Source organism: Narcine bancroftii, chromosome 3 (assembly GCF_036971445.1).
Source record: "Narcine bancroftii isolate sNarBan1 chromosome 3, sNarBan1.hap1, whole genome shotgun sequence".
NCBI classification, from domain to species: domain Eukaryota; kingdom Metazoa; phylum Chordata; class Chondrichthyes; order Torpediniformes; family Narcinidae; genus Narcine; species Narcine bancroftii.
Genome location: NC_091471.1, coordinates 32327112 through 32339198, shown reverse-complemented (window position 1 = coordinate 32339198; position 12087 = coordinate 32327112). Strand labels below are relative to the sequence as shown.

The 12087-nt window shown below is 42.0% G+C and overlaps 1 protein-coding gene and 1 non-coding gene across 4 annotated transcripts in view; both read left to right on the top strand.

Annotated features, from left to right (window-relative positions):
* LOC138757050 (protein FAM53A-like) overlaps positions 1-12087 on the top strand; it is a 181706-nt gene that overhangs the window by 142675 nt on the left and 26944 nt on the right. The gene's annotated exons all lie outside the window — the stretch shown is intronic.
* Positions 5209-5328, top strand: LOC138759742 (U4atac minor spliceosomal RNA). The gene has a single exon (XR_011355070.1). It is a non-coding gene; the product is annotated as a U4atac minor spliceosomal RNA (small nuclear RNA).

The following is a 12087-nucleotide window of genomic DNA, read 5'->3' as shown; positions in this document are numbered from 1 at the left end:
AGCCACACTCTGAGAATTTTGGACATACAGCTTTGGCAATTCAAGACTCTAGTGGAATAGCTATCGTTTTGAATGTGGAATCAAATCAAACCTTGCCTATCCTAAATTAATCTAGATAATATCGATCAGCAAACATCAAATGCAGGTTATCCTGTGTGCTATTAGGTTGGCACATTCCCTACATCACAATGAAATGATGTAGGAAATGTGCGCTCAGAAGTACTGAAAATAAATGTATCCCAATGCTATGCAAGATGGTAATTGGCTGTTAAGAATTACTTCCAATGTCGATGGATGGTAGAATCTGGGGAGAGTTGATGGGAATATGGGAGAATAAAATTGGTTTGGCCTATGATTGGTGAAGCGTGCATTTGAAAGGAAGGTGTGGGCTTGTGGAGCAGAACAGGCAGAATATGATTCTGTGACTCCTTGTTAAGAGATTTGTTTTGAAGTCCTAGCCTGAAATAATTTGAATGAACTTTATCCTTTTTCATTGAGAATGGAGAAGATTTGGCCAGCAAAGGTGATGAAGCTTTAGCGTTCTGTACGAGATCTGAAAGCAACAGTTGCAATCATCAGTGTATGGCGGAAAGGCCACAGGGCACGGGGGGCAGCCTGAGACGCATACGAGGACTGTTTTATGCATTCCATGAAGAGACCAGCCGAGCTTGGACCTATGTGGAGTCCCATAACTACATCTTGGACATGAGGGAAATGAATCAAATTTAATTTAGATAAACAGCACGGTAACGGGCCCTTCTGGCCCACGAGCCCCAATTACACCCAATTAATCTACAGTCCCCGTACATTTTCGATGCTGGGAGAAAACTGGAGCACCAGGAGGAAATCCTCACAGATGCAGGGAGAATATACAAACTCCTTACAGACAGTGCCGGTTTCGAACCTGTGTTGTTGACATTGTAATAGCATTGTGTTAATTGCTAACTGTGCCACCCAAATTAAACTTGCTTAGTCTGAGAATACATTCAGACAGGCAAAGCACGGTGATGGTGGACAAGGTATGCTTGAATTTTCTTTTCATGGAATAAGTGAATGGTCCTTGAGTCACTCCTAATGTGGGATGAAGATAGAGGAATTGAAAGCCAATTGGAACCAGAATCTATTGAAGCAGCTAAAGGTGTAATAAGTTTCTGATATGTGAATGTAAATAAATTGGACAAAGGGAGATAGCCTAAGTAAGGAAGTAAATTCTGTGGGATAAGCATAGACAGAAACAATATTGATTTTAAAGAAATTGACATCGAGCATAGAACCAGGCCCTGAGGCTCCTCGATTACATTATTCTCACCACATTCTCATCAACTTTCTCCAGATTTTATAACTCACGTGCAAAGAGCATTTTTTTGTGGCCAATAACCTACCAACCTGGATGCCTTTGGCATATGGGAAGAACCTAGAGCACCCAGAGGAAATGTACACACTTTTAGAATATGCAGACGCCACACAGACAGCACCTTGGCCAATGGCCAGATGATTCACTGTGCCACCACAATGTAAGGGAAGTGGTTCAAGTGCAGTGTTTATGGTGACTAGGTCCAGATCTGGAAGCTGAGGAGGAAAGATTGCTGGAGAAAATGACCCTAGTGACTGGGAAACTAAGGCTTGATGTTAAATGGTGAACCATGATCCTAAGGAGGTGTCAGAACTGGCATAGATTGCTTACGAGAGGTAGAGGTCAGTTAACCAAACAATGTCTTTGTCAGCATTTTTGATGATAATGTTCATGTGTTCCAAGTCTTGCAAGTTAAGATTAGTCTAAATAAGGATTGCTATAGTCATTGTCACATCAGGGGGGAGCGATGATGTCAGAGCGAAGAAATTAGCTGTAGATTGGGAAATTTCCAGCTGGAACAGGGATCCCGATGACAGTCGAGATGAAGACTTGGTCACGGAGTTAAAACTGACAGGAAAAGAGCTCAGCCCCTTGGGCTTTGGGATACATTGAAATGGGGGATAAAGTTGACAAGATAATTTGGGATCAGAGAGAGAAAGGCTCGAAGGAGTAGTGAAAACAAATCAAGGCTAAAAGAGTCTCAAGATTCAACTTATTGTCACTCTAATAAAACAACCCATAGTACATGAAATTGCTTTTGCCTGCTGTAAGGCAGACAAATTCACCATCGGCAGAAATAGCCTGAAGCGCCTCTTTAGTCAGAGAAAGGGAAGCAAGAGAGTACCTCCAGAGTCACTGAGTGTCCGTAGATTCGCCTCCACCGCTTCCGCAACCACACAACCTGAGCTCCAGATCCAAACCTCTGACACTGTCAGGAACCCTTCGCCTTTGGCACCCTTCACGCATCCCAATCTCGATACCTGGCACCCCTTCGCCCAGTTTTGAGCCAGTCTCCAGCAGCCCCCAGTCTCCGTGAGTTCCTCCCCTGGAGTTGCCAGCAGCCCACCGCATGCGTGGGTCTTTCAGCCTCAGAGCCCCTCACTGGTTCACTGCCATAGTCACTGTCCCATGGGTCATCTCCTCTGCTTCTCAGACAGAGGATGGTCTCCCTGTTTTCTGGTGCCCTGCGCCAGTCATCCGCTCCCCTGGAGTCTGCAACCCCTCGTGGCGGCACCATCTTGGGCCCCGACCCTGAGATTGCGGAATTTTAAATGAAACTACCATCGTCTCCTTTAACAGGCTGTTCAAAACCTGTGTGGAGCTGACAGCAGTTGACTGGGTGGTTGGACCCCGCTGGAATGCTGATTCTCTGCTTCTTTCTCCCTGTGGGTCTGCACCAGCAGTAGTGCTGCCGTCACGGTGGCTGAGCCATTTTCAGAAAACTGTTTCTGTGAAGGAGGTGTCTGTAGGTAGATTAATGAAGTCTGTAACATTGAAGCCTCTAAATATTATGCAAAGGAAGGATCAATTTCTCTTCAGAGAGTATCAATGACAAGTGAACTTGAATTTAAGGACATTGGGTAAGGTTTGAACAGGATTGTAAAAATTAAAAGGCACCTGAATGGATTGTGGAAGTAGAAAACATTGTTATTAAAATATATGGCTAAGCATTTGATGCACTAGTGAGAGCTGGAAGTGGGATGTCAGAGTAGTTCATTTTCGCTTGGCTTGGATACAATGGGAAAGTGTAAATGTCCTCAATCAGTGCCTGAGCCAAAACTCTACGTAGGTGGTTGAAAGCAGATTGTCAGTGGGGGTGTTAAAAAGAGTGATGATTCACCATCATGAAATGCCTTGGGAGGTTGGTCGTGATTCACATTAACTCCGGTCTACCTTGACCCACTCCATTTCACATACCACAGCCAAAGGGTCCACAACAGATGCCCTGTCCTCAGCCTTGACATACCTGGACAATAAGGACCCCGACATTCAACTGCTATTCATCAATGATAGCTCTGCCTTCAACTCAATAGTTCCAAACAAACTCATCTCCAAACTCCATGACTTTGCATCCTATCCTACAGGTTGAAATCAGTGAGGATTGGCGACAGTACCTCAGTCACAATCATCTTCCCTCTCCAGGGTCCCACAGGCCACTACTCTGCTCCCTGTAAACCCACTGATATTGTAGCTAAACACCATTCCAGCTCCATCTATACATTTGCGGATGATACCACTGTCGTTGGCAAGATCTATAAACAATGATGAGTCAAAATATGAAGGAGAGACAAGAGTTAGTAGTTTGGTGCCACGGCAACAACCTCTTCAACAAGACCAAGGACTTTTGGAAGAGGAGCAGAAGTCTCTCCCTGATCAGTATCAAATGGAGATGCAATAAAAGCACCTATGGGGATTGGTTGATGCCAGATAAGAGTATTTTCCAATTGCTTGAGACTTGCTCTTACAATCCCTCATACATTTGCATTAAGAATAAACAGTTCAAAAGATAGAATACTCTATTTACACTGAATAAACTTCACTTGCATAAATATATAAACCTTAAAGCATTTTACTTTATTCTCAGTCACATTCTATGAATACATCTAACCGTTGCTAGGTCGACATGTTTCTGCCCCTATTCCCTCCCCAAGTTTACAGATAAAGCCTCTGATTGGAGTTACACCGGGATAAGGAAACACTTTAAAGAGAATTACCCACCAGTGGTGAGCGGCATCAGCCAGCTCTTTAATCCTGGGCGATGCCATTGCTGTTTCACCCAACTGTATTCAATCAGCTATTATGAGCAAAGCACAATCTGCTGGCAGAATATTTGCACCCATCTTCACCAAAGCTTTGTATTACTTCAGAGAACATTTACTTTTTCACAATTTTAAACTTGTGTGTTTTCATCTATTTTATTATTTATTTATTTTCCTCTTTCCTTTTTTTTTTCCAGTTACTTGAGGTTGCCAGAATTCTGAATAGCAGGGGTTTTACTGTAGGCAACTTTAAGTTCCTAAGCATTAGCATCTCCATTCACCTGATCCAGTCCACCCTTATTGTCACAAGTCAAAGAAAGGGCATAAGTATCTTCACTTCCTTAGAAGCCTAAGGAAAGGTGGCACATCACCTGATTCTGTTATTACAAGTGATGACAGCTACTACAAAAGCACCATTGAAAGCTTCCTGTCAGGATACATCTGTAACTCCATCTGTACTTGCCTTGCAAAGGCAGCCAGCATATTGAAAGTCTCATCCCACCCTTGGCCATACTCTCAGTACCACTAGATTCAAGGGTAGTTTCCTTCCTGCTGTTATTAGACTCCTGAATGAACATCACAAAACTTTCTAGACTTTGTATTAACGGATCTCTTTTTTTTTTGTAAATGCACTTCTGTGTTGTGTGTTACTTGGTACATTAGGAATAGGGTGTCTGGCTGGACCGCTCACAGAACAAATGTTATCATTGCATCTTGGTGCATGAGATGATAATAGGCGAGGAAATAGAACGAGTGTGAAAAATCAGCCAGTGCAGGATGAAGATGACCTCATGAAGCCATTGGAAAGATGGAGAAGGAGAACATTTAAAATTTCAGGCAAGAGTTGAATCATGTGAGGTTATTTGATGTTGATTTATTATAAACAATTATATAATTTTAAAAGCAATTTTTTCCCCCATTTTTGGAAACCGTAGTTCAGTTATTTGTGTGCGCTAGAATGTACAAATTCTGCTATATATTGATAGAAGAGTTAATATGAAGCCAAGGTACACGATTCTACTTAATAAATACTGCACACAAAGTCAATGTGCCATTTAGGGTAAGGGGAATGGTCGTCATATATTTCAGAATGGAGCTATCCTTATCTTGGGGTTGTGGGGCTGTTCAATGAGCGAATGGCGAGGACAGCACTGCTAACACCATTGCAAAACTTTTGCATCACCTGGGCACAAGTCCAGTTTCTGGTGCACAAAAAAAAGAAAAAAAAAATATTTCAGAATGTATATATTTGTCAGATAATTTCTGTTTGATGGTAGAAGTAAATGATTCCAACTTTATGTGCACGCCCTTCTGTCCCTCAACAAGAATTCGCGTGAAGCAGACTTACAAGCAAGGTTCAACCAAAGTTGTTGAAAGCATATACCCCAGAAACATAGTATGTGATTTGAACTGAATCAAGAGTTTAACCTTGCATCCATTGGATTTGGTGTTGATAGGCAGGAAAAATAGCCCAGATGAATTGACAGTGGAGGACAGTGGAAGTGTATGATTTCAGTGGGAATGCACACTAGCTCCTTGAACTAGTCAGCAATTGAAGTTGGTCAAGTGGAGCAATTCTCAGCAAAGGGTGGCCTATATTTAAATATGAGAAATGGGAAATAGATATCAGGGAACACCCGGTTTAGCATAGAATCTCTGAGCTCCAGGAAGAAGTCTCAAGTATGTGGGAAGAAATCATGGGAACAGTGAGGTCAAATTGTACTATGTAGCTTTATCATTGCATAGAGTAAATCCAACATTTACATGAAGGACGGTAAAAGATAAGCTATAAATTAACCTGTACGGTAAAAATCCATATCAGTGCATTTAAATTATGTATTATAGTTTGAGCTGCCAATTAAGCCATTTGACGTATCAATGTTTGTTTAGTATTACTTTACAATATCAGTCATACAAGCATGAAATATTTAATCTGTGCGTAATTCTTTCTCGCATCTCATGATGATGCCAATTGCTACAAGTGCTTGAACAGCATTTCTTAAGGTCATAGTCACAAAGATACAGCGGGGAAATGGGCCTTTTGGTCCATTGAGTCTGTCAGGATAGGCTGGGACTGTTCTCTTCACCAACATACTGAGGCTGCAGTATGTACCATCTACCAATCCGTTGGAGTAATTCACAGGTTATTCCCATAACAGCTTCTAACCCCCAAGGCCTGTACCATCAAGAAGGGCATTTAAGAACACCACTATCTGCAGGTTCCTTCTTTAAGTTGCACACACTCCTGTCTTGGAAATGTAACTCCGTTCCTTCAATGTCACTTGAAGTTCTTGAACTCAACAGTGGTTGGAATTGTAAGTCTGTGTCAACATGGCCCTGTTGGTGTCCAATTTGATCACTTTCGGAGCTTAGAGCTGGGGTAATGGTTCACTTGGCTGTCAGAATGCTCTTGATTGAGAAAAGAAATTCGAGCAGTTTCTATAATGGACGTTGGAACCTTTATCATTAGATGCGCACAGTGAGAGTCAGTATCACCGCACTGAAAAAAAACCGAGGATGAACATGAATTAAATCGTATACTTCTTGAGTAACTTTATTATTCTGTAGTGTTACTGCATCAATAAGAAACAGTAAGTTTCAACCTCTGTTTATCATTTGAAGATCACAGAGCATCCAAATCGAGGATCCATTTGTTGAATAATATGCTTATTTCATGCCTTATGTTGTAATTTGTTTTTGGTCATTTTAAATAACATAGGCATCCATTTAATGAGGTCATGGAGTTATCTCCCCGAGTGCATCAGCAGAGCTGCTAGGTCATGCCCTCCTCCAAAGTAAGCGGACAAAACCTGGTAACTTGGCCTCAGAGAAGTTGAATTGGGATAATGTGGGATTCCGTGGTTAAAATTCTCGTGGTGCACCATTCTAGATTTCTAGACTCCGGGACGCCGCGACCCACTTTCCTCCATCTACTCTCCCACTGCTCTGCAAAAGCAGCTAACGTATTAAAAGCAGGTGCCTGCCTGCTTTTTGCTCACACCTTGAAGAAGGGCGCAGGCCTGAAACGTCAATGACATAACCTTTACCTCCTATGAACACTGCAAGACTTGCTGAGTTCCTCCAGCATTTCTGTGCTTCCATCCCAGGGACACTCTCCTCACCCCTTCAGCCAGGAAGAAGATTCACTAGTGCGTGATGGCCCAGCACCAGGCTCGAGGAAAGTTTCTCTCCTGCCAATGTCAGACTCCTGAGTGAATCTCATCATAGTAAAATTAAGTTGCCCTCGCTCCACAGCAACTGATCTCCCACTTCTGTTGGGGTATCTAACTGGTCTCGTGAAACAAACTATATCCCTGCATCTTGGTACATGTGACATTAAACATGAAGTTGATCCATAGCTATTGAGATATGATTTGAAGCCCAATACTGCTTCAGCTGTTTCTGTCCAATGCAACTGTACATAGAAAGTTGAATGCCAAGTAACAGAATGGCAGTAAGAAGGCAGCTGCCTCACCTGGTCTGGCTTGCTTTTCTTGGTCTCTACTGGCTTGGCCTGGCCTATATCCTTGTACTCTTGCCAGATGAAGCAACATGCAGACTGTCACATTTGACTAGTTTAATACTAAAGCTGTCCTCATTGCAAAGTCAATTAATCTATCCTTCAAGGTGTTTTCAGGCAATCAATGTATATTCTAGTCACTGAATTTTCATTGTAACTGACACACAGTCTGATTACAAAGAGTTAAAACACATTTAGTTATTTCAACATGCAGAAAAATCATACCAGCTTGTCACTAACATCATTGTGTAATTACAGCCTGCTGACTTCTATCCTTCCCCCTCAAGTTTTTTTTTAGAAATGATACTTAGCTGCAGTGTTTAATTGGGAAATCACCACAAAGAAATGATAAAATAACATGAAGGAGGAACGCAACAGTCTTTATTTCGAGGTTTTATTTTGTTTGCAGATGATATTTCTGTTCTGTAGATTTGTTTAGTACTGGTTTTAAATGTCCAGGATGGACCATCTGATGCACTATCAATAACTTCAAAAGACTGAGGTTGAACAAACTGATAGGCTTTTATTAGCTTTAGAACAAAAGCACATCCGTGCTGTTTGACTGTTCTGCGCTGGGGCAGGGGGCTGTGGAACATTCTGGAGCCTGTGGGAGGAGCCACAGGCACTGTCGGCCAATGGGTGTGCCCAACGTACAATGGTTTTCCATACTGTTTTCCTGTCATTGGTTGTTAGTCCAAGAAAACAAACCAGCTGTGCCATTTGGCTGGAGAGTGCCCAGACAGAAATTCATGTGTTTATCTCCAATTTACAGGTGATCTTGGTGGGACAGACATGAGTATGGGAGTGTGACACAGATCTGAAATGGTTAGCTACTGGAAGATCTCTGTCACAGCAAAGGTGCTCAACAAAGCGATCTCCTAGTCTGTGCCCAGTCTCTGCGATGTAGACTGTTAGGAGCCCAGAGGACCCCAAAACCCAGCAGCAATAGCTATTCACCAAGATAAATGTGTTGGATGTGGAAGCTGATGGGGTGGTTGGTGAAGATGAGGGGGATTCTGTGTTTGTTGCATCTGGGGGTAGGGGGGTCAGGGCAGATAAGCAGGAAATGGAGGAGATGCGGGTGAGGGCTGAGTTGATGGTTGTGAAGGGGAAGCCATGTTTGTGGAAGAAGGCAGCAGACATTTCTGAAAACTGGACTGGAAGACTTCATCTTGGGAACAGATGTGGCAGAGATGGAGAAATTTAGAGAAGGGAATTAGAATCTTTGCAGGAGACAGCATGTGAGGAGGTGTAGTCAAGGTAGTTATGGGACTTAGTGGGTTTGTTGGTGGAAAGATTGTCTCCTGAGATGGAGACAGAGATCCAGGAAGGGGAGACTTGTCAGAAAAGAACCAGGTGAGTTTGAGATTGGGGTACAAGTTGGCTGCGAAGTGAATGAAATTAACAAGCACATTGCTGGTGCATGGTGCAGCCCCAACGTAGTCATCAATATAACAGAGGAAGAGTTGAGGGGTCTTTCCTGTGTAGGCTTGTAGCATGGATTTCTCCACAAACAGGCAGGTGTAGCTGGGACCCATGCAAATACCTATGGCTACTCCTTTGATACTGAAGGAAGTGAGATGAGTTAAAGGAGAAGTTGTTTAGAGTGGTGGAGGGTGACTGGTTGGGTCTCTGGTCCAGAAAGAAGTGAAGTGGTTTAAGACCTGTCTGGGGGATGGGGGTATAAAGGAATTGGACATCCATCGTGAAGATGAGGTGGTCCGGTTCGAGTAAGTCAGAGGAGATGGAGATGGCACATGAGGTGTGGATGTAGGTGGGGAGGGATTGGACCAGGGGAGAAAATATAGTCAAGGTAAGATGAAACAAGTAAATCTTCTCTGCACTCTTATCAATTTCATTGATATTTTTTCCTCTAATTAGGTAATCAAAACTGCACACAGTACTCAAGATATCTTACTAGGTTATTGATATTTGCAAGTGTTATTGGCTCATTATCAGGCCTCTGAATAAACCTCACACCTGGATAATTATTCTGCCTATGCTCTGTACTCACTCAATAACTCTGCACTTTTATGCTGTGTTTTTAGTCCTGAAAAATTCATCTTTTGTTAACCTTTTGGATTACAGCGGCATCGTTCTGCGGCTGGCCTACAAAGTATTGTGGGTGAATTTGTGAAACTATTTGGATGCCAAAACAATTGCAGCCATAGTGTGCAAAGCTGTACAAAGTCAAAACACAGAAATGCTGGAGGAACTCAGCCGGCCTTGCAGTGTCCACAGGAGGTAAAGATATATTACTGACGTTTCAGGCCTGAGCCCTTCTTCAAGGTATGAGTGAAAAAAGATAAACATCTTAACTAAAGACTGGGGGATATATGGAAGGGGGAGGAGTACATAAGGTACTACATCTCTGTGATGCAAAGAAATATTCTTTTGGTAAGTTGCTAAAAAAAAATCTGATGTTACTTCCGTGTAAATGAGCTGGCTACAATGACAAAGTGCTTCTTGACATGAAATGATAGTCTTTAAGCAACAATGGAACATCAGATATTTCAAATCCAGGCACAGAATTGACATTTAGTTCTGCAAACTAACACTTATTGTAGGTAGGAAAGGTGTTGCCTATGGCGACACAGTTTCTTCACTATAATAATGGTTTTGACATATCTTTAGATGTCTTTTGCTATTTGTGTAACAGACCCACATTGGAACCACAGCTTTCGATTGTATCTCATCATGCAGCTGAAATGAGTACTGTACTCCATTCCAACACGACTTGTGGGCAAACCAGTCAACTCATTTTTTTTTGTTGTGGAAAGAATTCCTGCACCAGCCCTCTCAATAAGCACTGATTATCGTAAAATGATTCAATATTTGTCTGATATTTGAGCAAGTTACTGATCATGGTGGATTGCAACATATTGATGCCTTTTTAATGCATGGTGAATGTTTCCAAATATAGGTTAATAAAACTGGATTGTTATTGTTTTTAGCATATTAAAGGACATGGTGTGGGGGGAGAAAAAAAAGACTTTGCATTTAATTCCAACAGTTTGCACCAAGTTATGGCAGATCAGGCATAAATGCTTGTACAGCCAGGGTGACCATCTTATCTCATCAATGCCTCTCCAATGTTTCTATTTCACTTTATGACCTTCTTCCATTTCCAATATCACTATGGTCTGGCCTCTCTGAATAAGATTATTAGATTAGTTCCAGTGTTAGTATTATTTAATTTATTTCCTGTATTATGCTCTGGGCCATCATCCAATGGAAAATGAGCTAAAATTGAATGCGATGGCATTTGAAGTCAATGGCTTTGTTTTTTCAGACTTGAAATAGTGGATTTTTTTAAAAAAATTGCCGATGCTGGAAACCTAAAATGAAAACAGTAAATAGTGGGAAGGTTCAGCAGATTTGGCAGCATCTGTGGAAAGAGAAACAGAACTATGGGCTCAGATCAGAGACTCTGAGTTCTGATGGGGAGATCCCTGACCTGAAACGTCAACTCAGTTTCTCTCTCCTTCTGCCTGACCTGCGGAATATTCAAAAGGTAGCAACTTTACCTTTGAGAAAGGGTCATGAGGTTTGACAATGTAGAGGCATTGATGGAGATGATGACCCTTTATTCATATGGAACTTGACTCATGACCTGGGAGTATATTGCCCAGGGTGACAAATTATAATTAAGCAGTTTAAGGATTAATAATAATGGAAGCTAGAAAAGGAAGCCATTTTGGAGGATGGTCACCTTGAGGGAGGGTTCACACCCCAGACGTCAGTAATATATCTGTACCTCTTATGGATGCTGCTGAGTTCCTCTGGCATTTCTGTGTTTTGACTACAATCACAGCATCTGCAGACTTCCCATGTTTCTCTCCATTTTGGAGAATGTTGTGCTTACGATTTGTTGAGAGCAGACTTTGGTCAAGGGCAGTGGGAGAAGCCGAATGCAGTCAGCTATGTCAATGCACTAAAGTGCTGGAGAAACTCAGCAGGTCATGCAGCATCGATAGGAAGTAAAAGGCAACCAGAAGGCCCGGCTGAAACGTTGATTACCTTTGCTTCCTAAGGATGTTGCGTGTCCTGCTGAGTTTTTACAGCACATTTTTATATATATTACATATATATTTTGCCTCAACTCCAGCATCTGTAGATTTTCTTTTTTAAAGTCAACCATGTCACCGATTTCATAATCATCTGTGAGGTTGAGCACGGATGGCCGTGCCATTTGTGACTTTGATAAAAACTATTTTAATTCTGTAGCAGTAACCCCAAAAGTAAAGTTTAAAAAAAAAACTGCAGAATCTGCAAGTTTGAAATGAACACAGAAAATCCTGCAGATATGGAGTTCGTCAGGCACCATCTGCAGAGAGAATTAACGTACCAGTGTGATGCACTGTTAGAATCAGACAAACACAAGGTAAAGACTGTACAACAGGCTTTAATCGGCAAAGACATTCTCAGAGCAGGGCTGGCTGTAGCTGGTTTAA